The 21024-nt window shown below is 40.6% G+C and overlaps 1 long non-coding RNA gene across 1 annotated transcript in view; it reads right to left on the bottom strand.

Moving 5' to 3' along the window:
• LOC129035086 (uncharacterized) overlaps nt 1–21024 on the bottom strand; it is a 72694-nt gene that overhangs the window by 41885 nt on the left and 9785 nt on the right. The gene's annotated exons all lie outside the window — the stretch shown is intronic.

Here is a 21024-nt window from a genome sequence, read left to right as displayed (position 1 = left end):
GATGCCTTTTTTTCTTTCTCTTGCCTGATTGCTCTGACTAGGACTTCCAGGACTAGGTTGATTAGGAGTGGTGAGGGTGGGTATCCTTCTTTTGTTCTGGTTCTCAGAGGGAATGCTTCCAGCTTTTGCCTACTCAGTATGATGTTGGCTGCGGGTTTTTCATAGATGGCTCTTATTATTTTGAAGTATGTTCCTTCAATGCCTCATTTGTCGGGAGTTTTTAACATGAAGTTTTGAATTTTACTGAAAGCCTTTTCTATATCTGTTGAAATGGTCATGTGGTTTTTGGTTTTAGTTCTGTTTATGTGATGGGTCACATTTATTGATTTGTGTATGTTGAATCAAACTTGCATCCCAAGGATAAACCCTTCTTGATCCTGGTGGATTAGCTTTTTAAGGTGCTGCCGGATTCAGTTTGCTAGTATTTTGCTGAGGATTTTTGCACCTATGTTCATCAAGAATATTGGCCTGAAGTTTTCTTTTTTTGTTGTGTCTCTGCCAGGTTTGGGTATCAAAATGATGCTGGCCTCATAGAATGAGTTAGGGAGGATTCTCTCCTCCTCAATTTTTAAAAATAGCTTCAGTAGGAGTGGCACCAGCTTTATACATCTGGGAGACTTTGACTATTAATCTATCTAGTCCTGAGATTTTTCTGGTTGGAAGGCTTCTTATTACAAACTCAATTTCAGAACTCATTTTTGGTCTGTTCAGGGATTGTATTTCTTGCTGGTTCAATCTTGGGAGGTTGTATGTTTCCAAGATTTATCTATTTCTTCTAGGTTTTCTAGTTTGTGTGTTTGTAGTAGTCTCTGGGGGTTATCTGTATTTCTGTGGGGTTAGTGGTAATGTCCCCTTTGACATTTTTGATAGAGTTTATTTGGATATTCTCTTTTTTCTTTATTAGTCTAGCTAGTGGTCTGTCAATCTTATTAAGGTTTTCAAAGAACAAACTCCTGGATTCATTGATCTTTTGTATGATTTTTCACATCTCAATTTCCTTCAGTTCAGCTCTGATTTTGGTTATTTCTTGTCTTCTGCTAGCTCTGGGGTTGGTTTGCTCTTGTTTCTTTAGTTCCTCCAGGTTAGTTGTTAGGTTGTTAATTTGAGATCTTTATAATTTTTTCGATGTGTGTCTCTAGTGCTATAAACTTTCGTCTTAACACCACTTCAGCTGTGTCCCAGAGATTCTGGTATGTTATATCTTTGTTCTAATTAGTTTCAAAGGATTTCTTGATTTCTGTCTTCACTTCATTATATACTCAAAAGTCATTCAGGAGCAGGTTGTTTAATTTCCATGTAACTATATGATTTTGAGTGCTTTTCTTAGTATTGATTTCTAGTTTTATTGCACTGTGTTCTGAGAGTCTGTTTGGTATGACAGGTTGGTTTTTTTTTAATTTTCTGAGAATTGTTTTATGTCCAATTGTGTGGTCAATTTTAGAGTATGTGCCATGTGCAGATAAGAAGAATGTATATTCTGTTGTTTTGGGGTGGAGAGTTCTGTAAATATCTGTTAGGCCCATTTGGTGAAGTATCAAGCTCAGGTTCCAAATTTCTTTGCCAGTTTTCTGCCTTGATGATCTGTCTAATACTGTAGATGGGGTGTTGAAATCTCCCACTATGGTTGTGTGGGGGTCTAAGTTTCTTCATGGATCTCTAAGAGCTTGCTTTATGAATCTGGGTGATCCTGTGTTGGGTGCATATATATTTAGGATAGTTAGGTCATCTTATTGAACTGAGCCCTTTACCATTATTTAATGCCCTCCTTTTTCTTTTTTAATTGTTGTTGGTTTAAAGTGTGTTTTTTCTGATATCGGAGTAGCAACCCCTGCTTTTTTCTGTTTTCCATTTCCTTGTTAGATTTTTCTTCATCCCTTTACTTTGAGCCTATGGGAATCATTACATATGAGATGGGTCTCTTGAAGACAGTGTACAGTTGGGTCTTGCTTCTTTATCCAACTTGCCACTCTGTCCCTTTTAATTGGGGGCTTTTAGCCCATTGACATTCAAGGATAATATTAATATGTGTGGTTTTGATCCTGTCATGATGTTGTTAACTGGTTATTATGCAAACTTGATTGTGTGGCTGCTTCATAGTGTCAATGGTCTATGTACTTAAAAGTGTTTTTTTGTGATGGCTGGTAACGATCTTTGCTTTTCATATTTTACATTCCCTTAAGGACCTCTTATAAGGCAGGACTGGTAGTAACAAATTTTTCCTTAGCATTTGTTTGTTTGAAACAGATCTTATTTCTTCTTCACTTATGAAACTTAGTTTGGCTAGATATGAAATTCTTGATTGGAATTTCTTTTCTTTAAGAATATTGAATATGGGCCCCAATCTCTTCTGGCATGTAGAGTTTCCACTGAGACATCTGCTACTTGTCTGATAGGTTCCCTTTGAAGGTGATCTGCCCCTTACTTCCAGCTGCCTTTGACATGTTTTCTTTCATTTTGACTTTGAAGAATGTGATGACTATGTGTCTTGGGGATGGTCATCCTGTATAGTATCTCATAGGGGTTCTCCACATTTCCTGAATTTGAATGTTGGCCTTGCTATTACAGTTGAGGAAATTTTCATGGATTATATCCTCAAAAATGTTTTCCAAGTTGCTTGCTTTCTGTCTTTCTCTTTCAGGGACAACAATGAGTCATAGATTTGGTCTCTTTACATAATCCCATATTTCTAAGAGATTTTTTTTCATTCTTTATTGGTTTTGCTTTGTTTTTGTCTGACTGAGTTATTTCAGAAAACTAATCTTCAAGCTCTGAGATTCTTTTCCTCAGTTTGACCACTTACTCTGTTAATACTTGTATTATGAAATTCTTGAAGTAAGTTTTTCAGCTCTATCAGATCAGTTTTGTTCTTTCTTAAAATGGCCATTTTGTCTTTTACATCCTGTATCATTTTCTCTTATTCCTTAGATTCCTTGGATTGGATTTCAGTTTTCTCCTGAATCTTGATGATCTTCATTCTGATCCACATTCTGAATTCTATTTCTGTCATTTCAGCCATTTCAGCCTTGTTAAGAACCATTACTGGGGAACTAGTGAGGTCATTTGGAGGTAAAAAGACGCTCTGGTTTTTCGAGTTGCCAGAGTTCTTGCACTGGTTCTTTCTCATCTGTGTGGGCTGGTTTTTCTCTAGCTGTGGTGTAATCTGTGTGTGGTCAGTTGCCTTTGTTTCTGGGTGTTTTCAGAGGCCCAAGGCTTTGTTCAGGGTCTTTATTTGAATTCTTGTCCTTGGTTTCACGGGGGCATATTAGCAAAATATTTTTGGCATTGTAATTGGGCTGTGATCCAGTAGATGGTGCTTAAGCATGATGGCTGATAGGCAGGCTCTTGCTCAGCCACATGGCTCCTCTGTATTTCCTCACATTTGCAGCTCTGCTTCCTCTTTGTGCTGAGAGTATGAGCTTCTCTCCTACTTGAGTGCTGGCTGCAGATCTAGGCTTGGCACTCCTGGGCTGCACATTGCAGCCCTGGGGTGAGCTCAGCCTTTACATTCCCTACCCAGCTTCGGGTCAGGGACTTTGACACAATGGCAGAGGGCCTTTCACTTGTCTCTTGAAGCTCCAATCCAGAGAAATGCAGAGCCATGACCAATCAGTGCAATTGGCCCAGACTCCAGTGGCTGCCTTGTGGGCCTAAGCCAGGAGGCTCTGCCTGGAGACAAATAGCAGGAACAGGGCTCACAGGGAAGACAGACTGCCCTCTTCTCCTTAGGGCAGCTGCAGCTGATGGTATAAGTAAAGCCCTCAGGCTCTTCGTCCTTTTCCCCAGTATAAGGGCAGCAAGGGCAGAACCACTGCAGTGGTAGTGGCAGAGGGGCTGTCAGTTGCCTCTGGAAGATCCACCCCAGAGAAACTCAGAGCCAACACCAATGGAAATGCTCACTTGGGGGTGGGCAGCTGCTCTATGGGCCCAGGCTGAGGGCCCTGCCTGGTGAAGGGTAGAAGGTGCTTCCCTGGGACAGAGGTCCTAGAGGGAGCAGGCAGGCCCACAAGTTTTGCTGCCTTAGGAAAAGTGGCCACACTGTTTTCCACGTGGGTACCTGTCCCTACTACTCCTCACTGGGCAGAGCCTCCCAGTGTGGGACCTCAGCCATCCCATCTCCATCTGGGCTCTCAGGTCAGCAGCTACTCTGCACTTCCCTGGGACGGAGCTCCCAGTAGTAGCAAGCAAGCCACTACCTTTGCTGCTTTGCAGCTTTCTCCTCTTCTGTTCCCTTCAGGCTCGGGAGGGAGTGAAAAAAATTAAGGACTTAGTCGACCCCCAGCACAGCATGGCTGCCTGATGGAAAAGTGGCCAGACTGTTTTCCGCATGTCCCTGCTTCTGTTATACCTCACTGGGCAGGGCCTCTCAAACTGGGTTCCTAGCACAACCACCCTGCCTCTGCCTGAACACTTCAGTCGGTGGAGGCTTTACATTTTCTGGAGAAGAAATCCGAGAGACAAACCATAGCCCCTCTCCCATTGCAACTGTAGCAGTACAGATACTGCCTTTACTGCCCTTGGGCTGGGGAAGGAGCAAGGGGCCTAGTCATGTCACAGGCACCTCCAGCATACTGCAGCCACCATACAGAGAGGAGCTCATTCTCTCTTCCCTGTGAGCCCTCACCAGTCATCTGTTGATGGACACTTGGGTTGGTTCCTAAGAGATCTTGGCCACTGTGACTAATGCTGCAGTGAACATGAGATGCAGATAGCTCTTTGACATACTGATTTTATTTCCTTTGGAAATAGGTCCAGTAATAGGATTGCTGGATCATGTGGTAATTCTATTTTTAATTTTTTGAAGAACCTCCATAATGTTTTTAACAGCATAAGGATTTTTAACACACTTTTATCCAATCATCTCCCTGAAACTTTTATTTATTTATTTTTAACAGCTTTATTGAGTTATAGCTGACATTCAATAAATAAGAAATTGCTTAAAGGATATAATTTCATGTGTGTGTGCACCCATAAAATAATGATTAGAATAAAGGAAATGGGCTGGGCGCTGTGGCTCACGTCTATAATCTCAGCACTTTGGGAGGCCAAGGCGGGTGGACTGCTTGAGGTTGGGAGTTTGAGACCAGTCTGGCCAGCATGGTGAAACCCCATCTCTACCACAAATACAAAAATTAGCCAGGTGTAGGGGTGCATGTCTATAATCCCAGCTACTTTGAGGCTGAGGCAGAAGAATCTCTTGAACCTGAGAGGCAGAGGTTGCAGTGAGTCGAGATCATGCCACTATACTCCAGCCTGGGGAACAAAGCAAGACTCCGTCTCAAAAAAAAAAAAAAAAAAATGTATAAAGGAAACGAACATACCCAGCCCATACAAAGTCCTCTCGTGCTCCCACCTGCCAACCCATCCCTGAGTTTCTATCACTATGGATTACTCTGCATGTCATAGAATGTTATATACATTCAACTATACAATATGTTTAGTTTTTTGTATGACTTCTTTCAGTTAGCGTAATTATTTGAGATTTCTCCATTGTGTAGAGCATATCGATAGTTTGCTCCTTTCCATTGCTGAGTACTGTTCCATTGTATGGATATATCATCATTTGTTTATTCATTCTGAAAAATTTAAATACTACAATTTACATTCCATTCAGTGGAAAAGAAAAACAAGAGGAATTAGACTCAACTCTTCCAGGAAACATGGTAAGACAGCCAAGAAATTAATCTAGGATAGCGGTCCCCAAATTCCTAGGCCCCACTCCTAGAGATTCTGATTCATGCTATTTTAACAATGTCTCCCAGTAACCCTGATGCTGAGCCAGGTTTCAGAACCATTAGTCTAGGTCAGGGCTGTCCAATCTTTTGGTCTCCTTTCCTGCCCACATTGGAAGAATTGTCTTGGGCCGCACATAAAATAGAGAAACACTAATATACTAATGATAGCTGATGAGAAAAAAAAAATCACAAAAAATCTTACAATGTTTTAAGAAAGTTTACAAATTTGTGTTGGGCCACATTCAAAGCCATCCTGGGCTGCATGCAACCCACATGCTGCGTGTTGGACAAGCTTGGTCTAGGTTATAGCTGGGGCAGTTGTCACAGCAGACAATGTCACGGCCACAACAGGCACAGGTTAGGTGAGGTATAGAGGTTAGGAAAGGCTAGGCCAGGCATAGGTCAGACCAAGTCAAGCAGGATGGAACTTGGTTCAGGCAATCAGGGCTGGCTCCTTTCTGACAAAATGGCACGTGTCACTGCCAGGAGAGCAGCTACACGCTACCCGGTCAGCAAGTGCTGATGGAAGAGGCCAGTACCATGGATAGCTCCCTGTTGGCAAAATTGCTTCAGTCAAGCCCCAGGTCTTTCATTCTCAGACACCTGGGCTTATGTGATAAGCTCCAACCCCAGGACACCTAGTTTGGCCAGTAAGAGAACTTCATATGTATGCTGAACATTCTTCCTGTAGCATAAGAGAATTATGCTTATTTCCGCACTACCACCACTAACACCACCTGAGCTTTTGATCTCTCTAGCAAACGGGAAAGACTCATAGGATGCCAGTGGGGTGGCCATGACCCTGGGAATTCAACAGGACAGTTTTTGTGGCAGGGGACTTGGTAAATTTATTCTTTCCAAATTGTTGAATGCCACACCCTGCTAGATCATCTCGTCAGTGATTTTTAACACTATCTGAAATATTGAAAACAGCTACTAACCGAAAGATCAATATAGATAAACTGATACCTGAACACTTTTAACTGAGGATAATCATTGATCATGACCAATGACACCTTCATTTCCATGACAAGTCTGCAACTAAATAAAAGATATCATGGTATCGAAAAGACTCTTAATGGAATATAAAGAATATTTTCACTTAGCCTAGTGTGGTGGTGTGCACATGTAGTCCCAGCTACTCAGGAGGCTGAGGTGGGAGAATCGCTTGAGCCTGGGAAGTTGAGGCTGCAGTGAGCCATGATGACACCAGTGCACTCCAGCTTAGGTAACAGAGCAAGACCCTGTCTCAAAAAAAAAAAAATTCACTATCTTCTAAAAAAATAAATTAATTAAAAGGTACTGTCTTGGGCATTGATATCGAAGTCCAAGAAAAGAAAAGAAGAGCCAATGTTTTAGAAGCAACTGTGTTATTTAAGAATCTGAAGCCTCAAACACAAAAGTAAAATAAAGATATTCACAATGACAATTTAAACACAATCTTTAATGCCATTTTTGTTCTTCCAACCGGTTTTAACTCAACCCACAACTAGCAGGTGACACAGAATGAATTGGATGCTGAGTCCAAGAACAGGATTATTAGTACTAAGAACTGTCAAACCTGGTAGCTCCCATGGAATCTCTGAAGCAATAATTGCTAGACGGACTTTAGCTTGGAGAGCTATGATATATTAATATATGAATAGAGTTAACATTATGTTAAATATATTATACAAATGTATGATACAGATAGAGTAAAAATCTAAGAAAACATCAACTGGGATAGCTAGAGCTGATGATTTAATGTACCTTTATATGAATGTGTATTTTATCTATATTAAAATCTATATTATCCATATTTGTCCTTCATTTAAAAATAATAAAACAAAATAAAGGATTCATGTGGGAAAATGAGTCTTTCATCATCATAAAGGCTGATCTCTTTAAGGATACTTAATTTAAATAAGGTGGTAATTTCCCCAGACAGTTACAATGTATAAAGTTCTCAAAAAGACATGAGAGCCAAGAAAATGCATTTATGGCACCTCTAAAATAAAATGTAATAAAAAACAGACCAGTTAGAGCAGCACATTCCCTCAGTCATATTCTTCTTATTCTTCCCCTTCCATTATCCCATTAAAGCAAAAGCACAGAGAATCCAATCAGCATCAGGTTTGGGCACAAGTAGAACATACTTAAATAAAGAGTGAAAACCATCATCTTTTGCGTCTGAATTTTTTCTTTTCACATTGATTCTGAGTCACCATCACCTAATGTAAAATTAGGTGATCATACTGAAAAATGTATAAAGCCACTGTCATCCTGCCTAAAACACACACTGATGTGCCAGAAATGACAGCAGAGACATGAACTGATGGCTGCCAAGGAGAACTGTGTATGTCTCTGCTGCCCACAGTATTGAGGTAGGGAGGGAAAGACTCAGTGCTATGGTTTGAATGTATGTGTCCCTGCAAAATTCATACGTTGGAACCTAATCACCAAGGTACGATATGAAAAAGTGGGGCCTTTGGGAGGTGACTAGGCCATGAGGGCTCCACCTTCATGAATGAAATTAAAGTCCTTCATGAATGAGTTTAAAGTCCAAAGAGGCCTCAGAGAGCTGCCTTGCACTTTCATTTCTTCTGCCATGTAAGGATGCAGCAAGAGGCACCATCTTCCTCTTCTTCTGCCATCTCTTCTTCTTCTTCATCATCTTCTTCTTCATCTTCCTCATCTTCATCTTCTTCATCTTCATCTTCTTCTTCATCTCTTCTGCCATGTGAAGATGCAGCAAGAGGCACCATCTTCATCTTCTTCTGCCATCTCTTCTTCTTCTTCATCATCTTCTTCATCTTCATCTTCTTCTTCATCTTCATCTTCTTCATCTTCATCTTCATCTTCTTCTTCATCTCTTCTGCCATGTGAGGATGCAGCAAGAGGCACCATCTTCTTCTTCTGCCATCTCTTCTTCTTCTTCATCATTTCTTCATCTTCATCTTTATCATCTTCTTCATTTTCATCTTCTTCTTCATCTCTTCTGTCATGTGAGGATGCAGCAAGAGGCACCATCTTCCTCTTCTTCTGTCATCTCTTCTTCATCTTCATCTTCTTCATCTTCATCTTCTTCTCTTCTGCCATGTGAGGATGCAGCAAGAGGCACCATCTTCATCTTCTTCTGCCATCTCTTCTTCTTCATATTCATCCTCTTCATCTTCATCATCTTCTTCATTTTCATCTTCTTCTTCATCTCTTCTGCCGTGTGAAGATGCAGCAAGAGGCACCATCTTAATCTTCTTCTGCCATCTCTTCTTCATCTTCATCTTCTTCATCTTTATCTTCTTCTTCATCTTCCTCATCTTCATCTTCTTCATCTTCATCTTCTTCATCTCCATCTTCTTCTTCATCTCTTCTGCCATGTGAGGATGCAGCAAGAGGCACCATCTTGAAGCAGAGAGTAAGCTTCTCCATACACTGAATCCACCTTTGCCTTGATCTTGGACTTCGTAGCCTTCAGAACAGCTTTCTGGATAAATAAAGCTTTTTAATTTATTAATTACCCAGTCTGATGTATTTTGTTATAGCAGCAGAAATGGGTTGCTATTTGGGTTTTCTACAAAGGGTTAATTTGCTATATGACTATTTGTTTGTTACTAATTTTCTTCTAACTTCTGGGTGTGGAGGAGAATTGCATGAGAGTTAAAATACATGAGTCAATACCTATTCAATAAATATTAATTGAACACTTCTGTAGGCCAGGGAAATTGCCCTAGACCTACCCTGGAACTTATGGAGTTTATTCATCCAAGGCAAGACAACATTATGTTACAATTATATCACATAACACTATGTTCAATATATCATATTAAATAAATATATAGTATAGAGTAAAAATCTAAGAGAACATCAACTGAGGTAGCCAGGGCTGATTTAATGTGCCTTTATATGAATGTGTATTTTCTCTATATTAATTATCTGTATTGGTCCTTCATTTAAAAATAATAAAACAAAATAAAGGATTAATTTGGGAAAATTAGTCTTTTGTCATCATAACTGATTTATATATGCTTACCAGCATTCGTGGGTTTACTAGTTTGAACAGCACCATAAGCTTACTTACTATTTAGATAAAGCATTTGAACTAATTTTATCATGAATAGTTTTTTTCAAATATTTCCACATTTTAATTACTACTCAGTTATAAGAAGTTTTTTTTTAAATTTTCTCTAAGTTGTAAATCTGTTTTCAAGTTGGCAATGTTGAATTTGATCACCATATCCAAAAGAGTCTGCATGAATGCAGTGTTGAAATAACCTTGGGCTGGTTTTGTGTGAAATCATCATTTCACAGCAGTGTTTCTCAAAGAATGGTCCTCAAACACTTGCATCAAAGTCACCCAAGATGCTCATTATACATGCAGCTTCCTGGCCACTGCTTCAATTGTAAAAAATCAGTGTTTCTGAGAGTGGAGCCTCCCCAGGTGATGCATGTGCATAGTATGGTTTGAGGACCACTGATTGTTGGAGGCTGAGAGAGTGAGGGCCATCATCGACTCAGTACACCACTGGAGGCTATATGAGTAAACAGCAAACTGTTCTCATGAAAGCAGGATGTTGCCAAACTGACAAACTGTGTCTGCCACCCAGAAGGAATGCTGAGGGCAGTCACACCCCAAGTGCAGTGTTTCTTGTGATTAGGTACATCTGAAGCCTGTTAGTAATAATATGAACCTGTAATCAATTAAGCAGCTGATCAGTCGTTATCTCCTCCTCCCTGCTCTTGCTACCCAATAAATATGAAGGGCTGTAGAAGCTCAGGGTGGCTGCCTTTGCTCACTAGAAGCAGGGAGCCCTTTTCTTCTCTTCTTCTCTCTTGTCTTCTCTCTTCTTCTTCTTCCCCATGTTACTCTTCCTTTAAAATAGTTACTTTTGTCTTAGGTTTTCATTTCTATGTTTGTCCCTTCGTTCAGTCTTGTAATGATGGTCCCAAGTAGTAACAGCGGTAACTGCTGTAATGACGGTCTCAAGTAGTAACAGTGGCAGTCGGCCACAAGTCATGTGCAGAATGGAACCAACTTGTGCTGATTCGCATTTTGCCACTTTGCTCATTCAGTATGGTTGCCTTGGTCTTTCATTTATTTGTTCAATGAATACTCATTGCACAAACACCATGAACAAGGCATTTGGCTGAGCTCTGGAGAAACACTAGGGGATAAGACAGAAATGTTCCCAAGAAGATGGGCCAATTCTATCAGGGAAAGCAACCAACAAATAATTTCATAACTAATTGCTCAATTGCAATTTTGACAGGTGCTACTAAGGAGAAATAAGAGGTATTCATACCAAGGGGCATTGACTCAGACTCAGGGCTCTGGGATGTCATCTCTGGGGAGGGCTATTCAAACAGGTATCTGAAGATTGGGAAGGAAAGAGCAGTCTAGGAGGAAGAGCATTTCAGGTGGAGGGAACATGTACCAAGGCTCTCGGGAAGGAAGAACTAAGGTGGGGAATGAAATCAGTAAGAAACGCAGCTGCTAGAATGAGCAAGGTCTCCAGACTTATAAGACCAGTTGAGAATTTTGGATTCTATCCTGAGAACAATAATAATCCATTAGAGAGTTTTTAATGTATCTGCCTTGTCAGGCAGTTCTGCAACTGTGTATATGGAGGAAAGAGAACAGAAGCAGTCTGAATATAATGAAGGCTCAGACAGGGTTTGGCCCAATGGCAATCAGGCAGAAATGAGGAACTATGCAATGGAAATACAGCTGACAAGTAAAGATGTTCCAATTATGTCTGATGAAGTCAGTGTCCTGGAACATTTTAAGGACGTTGAAATCTCATCTACCAAATTTTACTAATTTAAAAATAACTCTAACAACATATATTGCCCTTTATCATCAGTGACAGCCATCCATGAGAATGAAACTAAAAACACCAATGCACATCCAAATGGTTCATTCCATCCCACGCCACAAAAGGACTTCATGTGGTTTGTGGCTACAGCCCTTTGCCTCTAAAGAGAAGTTAGATTTGGTTGGGGCCCCCTCTCTGGCAGGGAGCACCACCCCTATTAACATGTAAACCATAAACGTGGTGGAGTTGAGGAGCAAGACACTCAGCCCCAGGAACCTATTATTCTACAGAGTTAAACACGGGTTTAAGTCAAAAGGTAATGTGTTATTTTAAAAGAAGCATCAACCACTATTTTAGTCAAAAACACAGTGAGTTAGAGTAAGAGAAAAAAAAGCTTCAAAGGAAACATGGAATGAAATAATTTTGGAACTTGTAATCTATAATAGGTCAGTCCCTCTTTTTATCCTGGGCTATAATAAACAACAAAGCCCTTTACTTTCCATCCTCAGCACATTGACAATGTGGTTTGAGACTTTGATTTGGGTTATGTATTGCAATAGCTGTACTTTGAAAACACAGTCACCTATCACCGAGATTCTCTGCTGAGAGAAAAGTGTTCATGACAACCACACTTCAAAAGCTGACTTCATTTATTTGAACATCACTAAATCAAAATCTGTGAGATCCAGTCTGATTTGAGGTTTACATTTAATGTGATTATAATAAAAAACTTTATTAAGCACATTTCGAACACAAACAAGATTGGAAGAAGAATGCATAAGGAAATCTTAGAAGATGAAATATGTCAAGAGTAGTCACTGTAAAAACAATTAATACACTATTCACAAATGTCATATCTATTTAATACCACAAGGACAGTGGGATCTCTAATAAAGTCCCTGAATATCTGAGAAAACACAGTAGGCCTTCTTTTATAGCTATAGTAAGATAATTTATTATTCATTGATATATATAGTCAGTTCAATATATCTATGTACATACTTGCCATACATACTACAAGAGATTAGCAGTTTTTGAAGAATTGGACATAAAAAACATTATCTAAACATAATTGAACCTTCTTTTCCTTGTATATTTGTGTTTTAAATTTACCTATAGTACAAATGTTGATGTTAAGCTCTATGAACTATATAACACATGCATAGCTTCTTGTAACCACCAAAATAAACAGGATACAGAACAACTCTAAAACCCCAAAGAATTCTTTCCTCTTGAAGGTTGTCAGATCTTTTTCCCCATCCCTAACCCCCGGCAACCACTGTTCTGTTTTACTTCTCTATGGTTTTGCCCTTTTTAGAATGTCATATAAATGAATACACACAGTATGTAAATTTTTGAATCTGCCTTCTTTCACTTAGCACGATTCCTCTGAGATTCATCCATGTTGTTGCATACATCTTCTTTTGAGGATTCTATCAGTAGTACTTCACAGCCTCTCAGGCTATTAATATGAAAAACACTTCAATATAAAGTGACAAACATGTAGAAAGTATAAGAGGTAAGATGTAGTTAGTTCTGTGTCACAATGCAGTTTCCTTGACTTAAATAAGATCGCCACATCAGCTAGCTTGTTTGCCATTTGTTTCTTTCCAATAAAAATGTCACATAGAAAAACAATGGTAGTTATTTGACTGCATATTGGGCCTCTGCTCAATGATTTTCAAGGCTTTCCCATTGCCTGTCAACTGAAGAGCAAACTCCTTCTCAACCAAAGTTCTCTCAGAACATTTTTTTAATCTTATCTCTACCAACTCCCTCAAGTAATGTATTTTCAACCAAACTGGGCTATTCCTTCCTCCCTGATGTCCTTCTCAGCTTTGCAACATTGTGCTGACTCAGTCTTCAAGGACCTGTTCAAATGCCACCTTCTATGAATATGTGCAGTCTTTTCTAATTCCTCCCCTTCTTTCCTTAAGGCTTACCCTAACTGGATTTCATCTCCAGTTCACACACATAGCATGCTGGGGTACTCTCCTTTGGCACTACTGGTACCTTGCCTTGAGGTAAAGGATCTATGATCCTGTCTCATCACCTCCTTCTCCCATTCCCTCTACTTCTTCCCCACCGCCAGCCCCAATAGATGGTGTGCTCCTGGGAAATGCCCCGTCTTTCTCATCTTTGCGAACACAGAGCAGACAGCATAGCATCTTCAATTATTATTAATGTGACACTAAACAGGCATATTACAAATAAATGTCTGGCCCTGGAAGACGTGACAGAGGAAAGACCAGACATCTGAAAACTGACTGAAAAGGAAAATACAGCAGTTGTGACTATAATGCTACTAGGAAAATATTTCATAATCTATTCCTGGGACAACAACCATATGACAGCAGTTTCTGAATGAAAATTTTGAAATCGTAAAAAATTGCAATCTACTGTTGTTTCATCTTCTGTTAAATAGAAACACTATACAGTTAAGACTCCAGTCTCTCTAGAGGCCACACGTGCCATCTTAATGAAGTAAAACAGTTTTCCTTGCTGGAGTGACTCACGGAAGCTGGTTCACCCAAAGATCAGAAAGATGGGTTACACTTTGGATTCTGAAACACCACTTAGCAATTGGTTACCTATAACACAGTGAGTCATCATCATCTCATGATTCTGCATGTGACTGGACCTCCCCAACTGGTTCACAAACACTGTGCAGGCAGGACTCACATCCTAGGCTTTGTTTCATCTTGGGTGGTGTCCATTGATTCCCTCCCTGTCCCCACCTCCTCCTACCAGGTCCATCACCCACATGTACACACTTCACAGAAGAGATAAACCGAAACTCAAAACCACCCCGACTCTTCAGACATTTGAGCATCTGAAGTACAGTCCCAATCATTTCCCCATTTCCTAAAGTTACACTCAGCCCCGCAAGGGTGGCGCATGCTTCCTCCAGCTCCTCCTCTTTGTCAGGTTCAAGATCTTGGCAACTTTTAGCTTGGCACTTGTAAAAGGATGGCAACAGTCCTCTCACAAAACCTACAGTAAGGCCAGGCTTGGTGGCTCACATCTGTAATCCTAGCACTATGGGAGGCCAAGGCAGGAGTATCACTTGAGGCCAGGTGTCCAAGACCGGCCTGGGCAACAGAGTGAGGCCCCATCTCTACAAAAAACTAAAAATTAGCTGGGCATGGTGGTGCATGCCTGTAGTCCCAGCCACTTGAGAGACTGAGGTGGGAGGATCATTTGAACCCAGGAGTTCAAGGCTGCAGTGAGTCACAATAGCACCATTGCATTCCAGCCTGGGCAACACAGAGAAACCATCTCTAAAATTAATTAATTAATTAATTAATTAAACCAAAAATAGTCAGGGGGACAAAAGAACAAGGCTCTCATTCTAGTTCCACCTCTAACCAGACATATGGCCTCGTGGAAGTCTCCAGACTGTTGTGGGCTTTGGCTTCCTTGTCTGTAAACTGACAGGTTGTATTAGATGTATCAGCTATCTATGCCACATTCCAGTTCTGATATATTGTGGTTCTAACCTTGGTGCACTCTTACATCCCTAAGGGGCAGGTAGAGTCTATATTTGGACTTGCTCTTCATCCCTGCCTGGTTTCCTCTCTAGACAAAGCTCAGTCCAAAGAGTATGCTCTGGGCTTTCTTTTTCTCTTATCTGGCCTTTGCTTGAAATAGGCAAACAGGTATGCTCTATTTGGATAGCCCCACAGAGAAATTTTTGGAGTAGACAATAGGACAGAAAGAAAAATTCTATTTCATTTTGTTTGGTTTCTAATGATTTCCAACTTAGAAAATTGATGACAGGATGGAAGTCTCATCAATATTGCACACACATAGCTCTCAGGAACTGCAGATTCCAGTGTTTAGGGACCTTCAATATCTCAGCTGTTAATAGATAATAAAAATTATTAGATCTTGAATTTATATTCAACTGTTCCTCTGATATAGCTGGGTCTCTACATGAATACTCTCTCTAGCACTCAGGTCCTTCCCTGGGGGTGAATGAGCCACTGGGGAGGATTCATTAACTACCAAAGGAGCCTTGGGGAGCTGCCTACCTGGCTGCCACACTCATGCCCCCAAGAGGGAGGGCCACACCCCTTTCCTACCATTCCCTGTGAGGAAGTCAGAGTTCTTGGAGTTTGAGAGAGTGAGGGCCGGTGGGGCACAGGCACATAAGCCAGTCAAATGGCCATGGACAACAAGAGGCTTTTTTTTCTCCGTACCTCAAGACTTCAAGCCTCACCCACCCACGAAATAGGTCCTACTTTTTGATATACCACGGAGTGGCTTGACCTTGGCCAAATCACTTACTCTCCCAGGACTCAGAATTTTTCAATAAAGGTATAAGATTTATAAGCTCAACCACAAATGTCCATAATCAGAATGTTGAGAAGAAAGCTATATGCTAAATCCTCTGTTTCTCTTTCTCTCCAGGGACCTTTCAAAAATCCATCCTCAGTAGTTATAGGGTAAAGTGCTGCATCTTCAGACTTCTACAATCCCTTAAAATAAATGAAAGAAAGGGTTCTGATGACACACAAACCTTCATAGAAGTGTAGCTATTTTGGTTAAGGAAGGCATACTCTATGCCAAATGCTGTCAGTACACTATCTCATTTGGTTCTCAAAATAGCTGCCACAATACTGTAAATTTGAGTATTTTAGATATGAGGAACATCTCTAAAAGTAATAATAATAATAGCTAACATTTGTTGAGTATTTACTCAATTACTGCTGTAATTTGAATGTATGTGTTCCTCCCAAACTCTTGGGTTAGAACCTAAGACCCAATGCGATGGTATTAAGAGGCCATTAGGAAGTGATTGAGTCATGAACACTTGGCTTTCATGAATGGATTGGTGCTGTTTTAAGAGAAGCTGAAGGGGGCACGTGAGGCATCTTATGTGAGAATGCCTCAAGAAGGTGCCATCGATGGGACAGATCCTCACCAGACACCAAATCTACTTGTGCCATGGTCTTGGACCTTGCAGCCTCTAGAGCTGTGCAAAATAAACTTCTACTGTTTATAAATTACTCATTTTGTGGTATTTTGTTATAGCAGCCGGAAAGGACTGAGACAATTACTAAGTGGTTGGATGCATTAAATCATTTAATCCTGACAACAGACCTAGAAGGTGAATTGGTTCTATTATTATCCCCATTTATAGATGAGAAAATTAAGCACAGAGAAGCTAAATAATTTGCTGAAATTCACATAGCTAGCAAGTCTTCCGAGTAGTCCAGATGCAGGGCCTATCCTCTTAACCACTAAGCTCCGTGTGATCAGTGAGGGGAAGAGAAGGGCTGGCAGACTCAGCAAATACAAATACAAGACATCCAGTTAAATCTGCATTTCAGATAAACAATGGATAATTTTAAATACAAGTATCTCCAATGTAACATTTGGAAAACACTTAGGCTGACAAAATTGTCTGTTTATCCAAAATTCAAGTTTGTTGAACAGCCTATATTTATTTTTACTTTTTTTTTTTTTTTTTTTTTTGAGACAGGGTCTCACTCCATCACCCAGGCTGGAGTGCAGTGGTGCGATCTCCTCTCACTGCAACCTCTGCCTCCCGGGTTCAAGCGAATTCTCCCACCTCAGCCTCCCCAGTAGCTACAGGCATGGGCCACCATTCCAGACAGCCTGTATGTAAACTGGCAACCCTGTAGGGAAAGAATGCCTGAGATTCATGCCTATGCCTACTTCCAGAGAACCTTCTCACTCCTGCTGCCATATTTTAATATACATTTCTAGAGTCAAATTCATGTCACATTCCAGCCCTGGTGCTATACTTGGTCAACCACTGAAATTAAAAGGGCAACCACTGAAATTAAAAAGGCAATAGCAAGATAAAACGTAGGAATCCTAAGGCACTATGACTTTTAGTGCTTCTTAAAAACTCTCAAATTCTGCGCCTGACTTACAAGACAAATTTGAGTGGAGACCTGAGGACACATTACAAAAGGTTAAAGGATGAGAATTGGCTCATTTATTTTTATATTCAGAAATGTTGTTTGTTCATAAATACTACAATAATAAATAATAGCAATGTTTTCTTTTCCTTTTCTTTTTCTTTTTTTTTTTTTTTTGGAGACACGGTCTCACTCTGTTGCCCAGACTGGACTGGAGTGCAGTGGTGTGATCATAGCTCAGTGTAGCCATGAACTCTTGGGCTCAAGTGATCATCCCACCTCAGCCTCTCAAGTCGCTGGGACTGCAGGTGTGTGCCACCAAGCCTGGCTATTTTAAAAAACAATTATTTGTAGAGACAGGATGCTGCCATGTTGCCCAGGCTGATCTTGAACTCCTGGGCTCAAGCAATTGGTTCCACCTTAGCCTCCCAAAGTGCTGGGACTGTAAGTATGAGCCACTGCGCTGGGCCAGCAGGGTTTTCTAAGTATTTAAAGATCCCAGTTAGGAATAGGACTGAGGATAGGGTAAGGAGAAAATGCAGAATGGCAATAGATAATCTTTAGCAAGGGGATTCTTAACCTCCTAATTCCCCTATAACAAATGGGCCGCAGTCCCACCATGAGCCAGGAAGATGACATTTATGTTTCTGCTCATAGGACATGTTTGAATATTTACTCAAAACACGCTTAGGTTCTGGGACCACTATGGTAAACTGTTGGAATTTTTTAGAAGTCCTCTGTCTTAGAACATTTTGCTGGCTTCCCTTTTAACATTAAGTGATGTCTGTCATTCAGAAAAGTTTGTCTGTATTCCCATAAGTCTTGACATCACACAAGTGAATCAGCAGAAAACCATCATCTTTAACACATTTCCTATTCACTGACAACCATCCTGGATATGGTGCTCAGTGTACAACGACAAAAGCTTTCTCTGCCTTCTTAGGACAAAACATTTTATGGGAAGAAGAGAATCTTAGCAGAATCCCACTGTTCAAAATGAAGATAACAATGTACAGATTTGGCCCATTGCAGGAAAAGAAGAATTTCACCCAGAGGCCTGATGCTTTAACCCACAGTCAGACTTGCCAGTTGAGGAGAATCACATTTAGTGAGCCTTCCTCTGCAGGGGGATTCAAATCCTGGCTTCCCCACTTAATAGCTCTGTAATCTTCTGTAAGTTATTTAACCCTTCCGTTTTCTCATCTCTAAAATAAAAACAGTAGTAGAAGCTACCTTGCAGCTTTGGAAGAAATTAATGATCTAGTTCATGTACGGTGCTTTAAGCACAGTGCCTAGCCTGTATAAACACTCCATGAATGTCACTACTGTTACGACGATTGGTCATCTGACTCCCACCAATGTGCCCTCTCACTGGCCCCTTTGTAGAAAAACATGCTCTGCCCTTGGGTCAGGTCCCTTTAGATAATTTAACTGCATTCATTCTCAGGGTGACCAGGAGGGTTGGCAAGGGCAGCTGTCATATAACTGGGTTCATGGTATGTAAATATGTCTATAATTAGACTGCAGTGTTCTTAAGAAAGGAGTTCTCAAGTCATAGTTTGTGTATATCTTATTTAAAAATCTGATTTGCACACATATTTAAATACTTAAGACCTTATAGACTATTGAAAGAAACAGTATTTTTAAAAGAAAAGCTTATTTGTTCATGAGGCGGTTTATTAGTAAGTATTTAGGAAATAGATTTAGTATGAAAGTAGTCTTCATCTCCTTGTCCCTTAATTAAATATTTACACTTTTCCAAACTAGTTAAATGAGACTTAAAATTAGATTTTAAGGCAAAAACATCTCATTGCCTTTAATATCACTATTTAAAATGCTAATTACATTGCAGATAAAAAGAATTAAAACTTTTGTAGCTTAAAAATAAATGGAATTCCAGAGTCAATATCATATAAATAGGTGCCCATCTGGTCAACCTTAGGATTGCCAAATTTCTTCTCGCGCAATTGTTTCCTTGTTAACAAGAGTTTAAACAGCTCCCTCTTGTGGTCTAAAAACCCATTGGCAATCCAGAGTTAGGTCAACTTCTTATCTGTCGTTTTACTCGCTGCACATTTATTTACTACATTATATATTGTGTATTTGCTACGGTAGTGGAGGAGGAGAACAGTAACAGATGACACGGATGAATGTTGTTGCCCATGGGGTTAATATGGACACAGTCAGCTCTAATGTTTCATTCAAAGTGTCACTCTGGGATGGTGTTTACGCTGCTTGTAATTCAGGGACGGTATTTCTTAAAATGAAAGAATGAGCTTTGGTCAGAGCAGCTTATTAAGTGAATTGGTTGAGCTGCAAGATGCTCAGAAATCCTGATACCCAATCTACCTATTTTCAGCTGAAAAGCTTCAGATCCGAAAAGGTGTAAATGAAAAGTCCCCTTCATTGACATCTCATTTACATGTTCAGGTAAACTTTGTCATAGTTCCTGAGACTCTGCTCTAATTTGCTCATTTTCTGAGCAGCCATTACATACATGACACTGTGCTAGATGCTGCATATACAACAGCAAACAAAAAGACCCGGCCCCACAGTGTCCACCGTCTAGTGGGAAGACAAGCATTAGACAGTTACTCTAACAGTTGTGTTGGTAAATGCAATAAATGTTGGTGTTAGTTGTGGCAATCACTGCCAATGAAAATAACAGGGAGATTTAATGTAGACAAGAACATTGGAGGTGGCCTCTCTGAGAAACGACAGAGCAGGAATTTGCCAGGTCGAAGGAGAGTGGGAAACCAAGTAGAAAAAAAATCACATATACCAACGTTGAGGATGGGGAAAAGCTTGACTCTTGGGAGGAACTGGAAGAACAAAATGGAGCTGCAGAGGTGCCCTGAGAGGGCGGGGGACAGTGTCAGGCACAAGCCAGTTCACACAGGGCTTTGTAGACCACGTGCAGGCTGTGGGAACTATCCTAAATGCACTGGGAACTCATGACATGTTTCAAGTATGTGAATAACCTGCTATACTCTGCTTTTTTGTAACCTTCCCACCAGCTGCATGTGTAGACAGGAGGAGAGGGAAGCAGGAATGGAAGTGAAGACATGGATCAAAAGACAAAGCAGCCTTCAAGCAGGAAGTACTGCCAGTGGAGGGAGTGAGACTTTAGGTAGATTTGAAGATAACATTGACAGGATTTGGTCATGAGATAAAAGAAGGGGTGAGGGAAAAGGATGTTTAAAGATGAATTCCAACACAGCAAAGACCATGAACTATCTTTGACGACAGACAAAGAATATGGATCAATCTCACAACTGATGTTTAATTAAGAAGCCAGGCAAGACCAGGAATGGTGGCTCACATCTGTAATCCAAGCACTTTGGGAGGCAAGGCGGGCAGATCACTTGAGCCCAGGAGTTCAAGACCAGCCTGGGCAACATGGCAAAACCCCACCTCTACAAAAAACACAGAAGATGAGTCGGGCATGGTGGTGCACACCTGCAATCCCAGCTACTCAGGAGGCTGAGGTGGGAGGATCGCTTGAGCCCAGGAGGCAGATGCTACCAGTTAGCAGCGATTGCACTGCTGCACTCCGGCCTGGGTGACAGAGTGAGACCTTGTCTCAAAAAAAAAAAAAAAAAAATC

This window comes from Pongo pygmaeus, chromosome 3 (genome assembly GCF_028885625.2).
Source record: "Pongo pygmaeus isolate AG05252 chromosome 3, NHGRI_mPonPyg2-v2.0_pri, whole genome shotgun sequence".
NCBI lineage: Eukaryota > Metazoa > Chordata > Mammalia > Primates > Hominidae > Pongo > Pongo pygmaeus.
Note: the sequence above shows the minus strand (reverse complement) of the source record. Positions and strands in the feature narration are given on the sequence as shown.